Source organism: Peromyscus californicus, unplaced genomic scaffold, assembly GCF_007827085.1.
Source record: "Peromyscus californicus insignis strain IS unplaced genomic scaffold, ASM782708v3 Scaffold_15__1_contigs__length_86483966, whole genome shotgun sequence".
NCBI classification, from domain to species: Eukaryota; Metazoa; Chordata; class Mammalia; order Rodentia; family Cricetidae; genus Peromyscus; species Peromyscus californicus.
Genome location: NW_026294447.1, coordinates 62,238,703 through 62,245,314, shown reverse-complemented (window position 1 = coordinate 62,245,314; position 6,612 = coordinate 62,238,703).

Sequence of the window (6,612 nt, the reverse complement as noted above, 5' to 3'; positions counted from 1 at the left end):
ATAACTTACATTACCATCCTAAAAATCTTTTTAGACCTTAAAACATCCTTTTAGATAAACAACTTAAGCTTTTATATTTCTCAACCTTATAAACTTTATATCTCTTTTGTAAGTTTCTTTTCTGAATTTGGTAACAAGGAAAACTGTAAAACTATATCTAGTTTTAAATCCCCATCAGAGAACCAAAAAGGATAAAATATTGAGTAAACAGGAAGTGCAGAGAAAGCAACTTCTAAAACTACAGAAATGACAGAGACATCTGGCTGCTTGGAAGGTCAAGCCAAGGCTCCTCTGCAATGTTGAGGCATCTGTCTTCAGCCTCCAGGCCTAGCATATCTGACAGACTTTTCTGTAAAGCAGGGTATTTGAAGGACTGCCCCACCTTGTCTTGGCAAAGTTTGGCAGCCACTTTCTTTGTATCCTGCTTGTCCAGTTTGGACAGCGTACTGTCAGCAGTTGAGGCAAGGGTGACCTCTATCCCAAATGGCTAGCTTTGTCACAGAGAAAGCAAACTTCATATGGAGGTTCTTTGATGCCTGTCATCCTTTTTTGAAGTAAATAAGTGCTGCCAGGAGCAGGCATTTCTCACTGTCATGAAAAGCCTTATGTTATTAAAACATTTTAAGTATCCTATTCTGTAGTCCTTGAAGTGTTTGAAGATCACCTATCTATCTAAAATATATCTCTCTATTGTTAGGATCCTGGAGAAGTCCCACAAAAGACCACCATCCATGTATGCAATCAACAAGAGTGTTTATTATCTCAAGAAAGATTCCAGAATACTGGGCCTCCATCCCACACAAAGGCAAAATGGCAACGACCCCAAGAGGAGCTCACAGGCTCCTTTTAAGCACAGCCAAGGTGAGGTTCTAAGGCAGTCAGGTCATTTTAGATACGGTTGGCTTAAGCAAGTGGCAATCATATTAGTACATTCTAATTGACCAAGGCTAGTCAGGGGTAGAGTTTTTCATTTTGGGGAATGCCTGGACAAGTCCTAGGCTTTGTCCTTATTTGGTTATCACCTTGAGCTTGCTGATGTGGATCAGGCCTGGCCTGATCTGGTACTGAATGTACCAGGTCTCCTCATCTTTGCTGTTAGGGGTGTTTGAGATTGATTATCCTTTGTTTTTGGCTCCCTAAACTGTTTGTTCAGTCTTAGGAAACTGAAATTGAGGCCTAATCTCTGAGAGAAGACTGAGCAGCCTGTTATGGCATCTGCTCAGTCCTCTCATGTATGACCTTGAAAACATACCTAACATGACTATAAGTTTAATTGTTATAGTCATCTCTACCTACTCTTGTTTAAGGTAGTGTACTTAGGTAGCTCATTTTAAAAGGTTATGTAAAGTTTTAGTCTTTGAAAACGGTATTTCTTTAATATCGTAAATAGCTTTCAAAGACTAAAACTTTACATACCTTAAACAAGAGTAGGAACATATGTACAGTATGTACTAACAAAAATAACCTTAAGTTTGCATCAATATACAAAAATCCATACCAATGTAAATTTTTGAGATAGTTTTTTAGTTTGAAAGTAGATTCATTTATCCTATCATTCTTATATCCCTTTTCTTTTCAGAATGAGATCCCTGAATCTAATCTTTTGTTTAGCTTTTTTCCTGACCATTCCAATACCAACTTATAATCAACCCCTCTAAATGATGACAAACATCCATAAACCACAGAATGACCAAAAACCACCCACTCCATCTCTTGGGTATGTGGGGGTCATGCTCTCTAGACTGCTTCCTGTTGTCTGGGGGTGCCGGGCAAACTGGGATAATGGTCAAGTCCTGGGGGTGCTAGCTGTATCATTTGTTGTTTAGTCTCTGTGTGATGGGAAAGTGCAGGGCTTAACTGAAGTCCTGGCTGGAGTAGTCTGTGAGGCTGGACCATCTCAGCTGGCAGCGTTGAAACTGTTCTGGATGTAGATTTTTGAGCAAACTGTAACTGAGGCATTCTGAGAGGCTGAATCATTTGGGCTACTTGTCTGATCTTTGTGTCCAGTCCTTTTGTTATGAAAACATAGACTTTTAAAGGTAACATACATAGCTGTATTAAAACAAGTATGGAATGTGCAGCATGCACGTCAGCTAAAGATGATTTATATTTAAATCTTTAAAATTTAAAAGATTTAAAAGGCCTATGTTAACTTTATGTTTGTTTGGACTGTATAATCAAATTGATATGAGGACTCTGTAGCCAATAAGGTTTATCAAGTCTCATCCAGTCTCAGAGCTGTTCCCATGTAGAGGGATCAGCATACATGTCACCTGTCCTGCAGTCTTTCCTGGCTTCCTCCCTCACATCTGCAGCCAAGATCCTCAGGTGGTCTCTTCTGGTCAAATCTGATCTTTATTAATTTTGAAAGAATCCATAGCTTTTTGTTTCATATGGAAACAAAAACACAACCTCTCCCCAACATAATACATTTTTTTACTTCCATTTTAAAATTAAGGCATTCCGAAAGTATATAGGTTGGTTTAATTCAGCAGTCCCTTCCACAATCCAATGTCTCTCAGAAGCTGTTGTCTGTTCATTAGCATTTAAAAAACTCAAAATTAACAAAGCACCATATGAAATCCAAACTCTCTGTATTTTATATAGTCCCCATCCTTATGTAGCTTATTCTTTTTGTTAATTATTACTTTACTTCTCTATTATTTTAAAACTATTTTTTATGACTGTCTATACCCTTTTATTTTTTTTCGAGACAGGGTTTCTCCATGTAGTTTTGGTGACTGTCTTGGATCTCGCTCTGTATATCAGGCTGGCCTCGAACTCAGAGATCTGCAGGGCTCTGCCTCCCAAGTTTTGGGATTACAGGTGTGCGTCACCACTGCCCGGCTAACTTACGCACATTGTTAAACACATTGTAACCTGTTTAGAGGCTTTTTTTCTGTCTGCATGAGCAAAACCTTAAACAGCCGCGCAGCTCAGCTCATGATGCACTGGTGGCTCAAGCCAGCAGGCAGTGCCCGGGAGACACATCTCTGTACCGTGGCCCTCATGAGAGACTGAGGAACTAGGAAACCATGTTTGGCTCCATTTTGTGTTTAGAACATTTTTTAAGCTTTCTCGAGTCTTATGTGGAAACATGTGTCCCATGTTGGACCTTTTCATTGGGACTGTTGGCTTCCCAACTATCTTGAGTCAACTTAAGTCTAATTACGGATAAATAGAAACACTGGATCCCTGGTGACAGTCTAAGCTAGTTACCTCCACCCAAATCTGTTGTGGAATATTATTTTAAGATGCGTTACATTTGTTTATGCTGTGGAATATTCGTTTAATGATGCAAAGATGTGTTGCATTTTTTTATGTTGCATTTGTTTAACTCTGTGAAGCTGTGTTACTTTGTCTGTCTAAAGCACCTGATTGGTCTAATGAAGAGCTGAATGGTCAATAGCAGGTCAGGAGAAAGGATAGGCATGGCTGGCAGGCAGAGAATAAATAGAAGAAGAAATTTGGGGGGAAAAGTATCGAGGAGCAGGAGAACAAGGAGAGGAGGACTCCAGGGTCAGTCATCAAGCCACACAGCCAGCCACGGAGTACAAGTGGAAGATATACAGAAGTAAGAAAAGGAAAAAGCCCGGAGGCAAAGGTAGTCGTGCTAATTTAAGAAAAGCTGGCTAGAAATAAGCCAAGCTAAGGCCAGGCATTTATAAGTAAGACTTAGACTCCACATGTGATTTATTTGGGAGCTGGGTGTTGGGTCACCCAGAGTCAAAAGAGCCCCAAAAGTTAAAAAAAAAAAAAAAAAAAAAAAAAAGACAGCCAACACAAATTCTGTTAGTATTACCCCCTACCCAAACTGGAAGTTTTAGAGTCCAAAATCAGTTCCAACCAAGCTTGCCTGAAGACCTGCAGACATAACAGGGTCATGTATCTGATAAGATAGAGGTAAATCTGTTAGAGCTCAGGTAGTGCATGTGTGCAAAATTGGCAGTCTTGGTCCAATTCAAGCTGGACTATAGGATTTCTGATGGTTAGACAAAAGCCAGCATTCCTCAGGAACTTGTGGAACAGGTTTCTGTTCACCGGAAGGAGTCATTGCCCTTGCCTCTGGGAGAAGGGACAGATGGCTCTTCATTGACATATACCTGGTTGCATATCAAATCCCAGGCTGGCCTCCAAGCTCCTTCAGTTCCTACTGACAAGTACCAGGTATACTTCCCAAGCCCCGACGCTATCCTCTGTCCCTTGTCACCTCCCCTAATGGCCAAGTTTCCCCTGCCCCCACTCTTCTCCCTTCTTTTGAAGATAGCCTTAGCCATGCCCAGTCTGCTTCTTTTTTCTCTCTGCTCCAGACTCCTCCAGATGCTCCTGGATATTTTCTTTCTCTTACCCACAATAAAAACCTTCCGCCCATGGAATGGCCTTTTCAGTGGTTTCTCTACTGCCCTCGAATACAGAGCCCAGTCACCATTTTTGTTGAGAAAAAGGCAAACATCAGGGAGAAGAGCAGAGGGAGGAGTAAGACCCAGATGATACAAGAGCTTGCACCCTCCCAACCAGTCAGTCGTGAAGAAAGGGAGCAAGGGGCTTGTATGAGGGTTATGAAAACTGTTCTCTGCATTCAGTCAGAGAGCCCGCCAGTCTAGGCTAACAGTGGGGCTTGGAAGGTTGTAAAATAAATTGTCACTTGGGCTACTCCGGTCTCTAGTGTTCTTGCATGAAGTGAGGATCTTTGTTTCTCACACACCTCATACCTCTTTATAATCTCACTTTCAAAGAGAAAATCTTGGGGTCTGGAGAGGTGGCTCAGTGGTTAAGAGTACTTACTGCTTTTGCAGAGGATGTGGGTTTAGTTTCTAGAACCCACATATTAGCTCACCATTTGCAACTTCAAATGATCCAACACTCTCTTCCGACCTCCAAGGGCACCAGGCGTCACAAACACGGTGCACTTACAGACATGCAAGCAAAACACTCATACACAAAATAAAATGATCTTAAAGTAAAATTAAAAAAAAAAAAACAAAAAACAGCTGTAACTGGAAGTTTCTCTAGTCCTGCCTTGCCCCTTGGTCGGGCTGAATCTCCCCCACCCCAGGTCCCTCAGCTGCTTATAAGTAATCACTCAGAGGCTTATATTAATTGCAAACTCTATGGCCTATGGTTTCAGCTTCTTGATAGCTAGCTCTTTCATCTTAAATTAATCCATATCTATAAATCTATATCACGTAGCTGTGGTATTACTGGTCTGCTGACACCTTGTTCCTTTGGCCTGACTCCACCTTTTTCTCTCTGTATCTCTGCTTGCATTTCCCACCTGGCTTACACTTTCTTGCCATAGGTCAAAACAGCTTTATTTATTATCCAATGGGAGTCACACATAGTCACAGCATACAAAGATATCCCACAGCACTTAGCCAGGCCAGTGGTAGTGTAGGCCTTTAATCCCAGCACTCAGGAGGCAGAGGCAAGCAGATCTCTGTGAGTTCCAGGCCAGCCTGGTCTACAGAGCTAGTTCCAGAACAGCCAGGGCTGTTACACAGAGAAACCCTGTCTTGAAAAACGAAAAACCAAGAAAAAAAAAAAAAAACATTATGGTGGGTGTGGTGATGGCACAGAATTTTAATACCAGCATTTGGGAAACAGAGGCAGGTGTATCTCAGTAAATTCGAAGCCAGCCCAGTCTACATAGCAAGGTCCAGTTCAGCTAAGGGCTACCTAGTGAGACCCTGTCTCACAAACAACCCCATCAACCAACCAACCAAAACCCTTTTGACAAAAAACATTTAATTTTTTTTTTTATTTGTATAGGGGTTTTACCTGCATGCATGTCTGTGCACCATTTTCATGCCTGGCTGTGAGCCACCATGTGGGTGCTAGGAATCAAATCCTGATCCTCTGGAAGAACAGCCAGGACTCTTAACCACTGAGCCATCTAGCCAGCCCCCACAAAAAATGTTGTTGAGTCAGGGTCTCACTCCATAGCCTGGCTGGCCTGGCACTCTCCATATAGACTTACAGAAATCTGCTGGCCTTTGCCTCCTGAGGGCTAGGATTAGAGTCCTGAACTTCCACTGCCTTATTCATCTTTTAGATGATATCCTTTGAACAAAGTAACTTCAAAAGCCACCAAAATTATGGACTGCTGTTACGATGCGCAAGTAGGACTCTCTTGAGCTACACACACACACACCCCTTTGGGTGTGCACTCCCTCCCCAATCTTGCTTCACAGATTCCTGAAACCTTCCTGCAGTGTACATTAAGATCCTGGGCAGAGCTCCTCAGGCAGCGATGCTGAGTTTACCTCATCTGCAAGCACACATTCATACATGCAGGCGCAACACTAATGCACATAAAGTAAATCCAAAAAATAATAGTAACTAAAAAGGAAAAGCATGGTCTAAATTCAGAGGACATTCCCTTCCAGCAGAATAAGAAAGGGAAAGTAAGCCCAAGAATGGGAGTGGGTTAGTGAGTTGAGGAGAGAGCCCACAAAACATAGGGCACTGATATATTTTCTCGTTTGGCACCGGCTTTTCTCCCGAACGCTCTGCTCATTCGAAGCCCAGGTGGGGAGCTTTCCAGTCTTTCCCCGCAAACAAGCTTGTTTCATGCCTTAATGTGATATCCTCCCTTTAGCTGGACATGCAGCA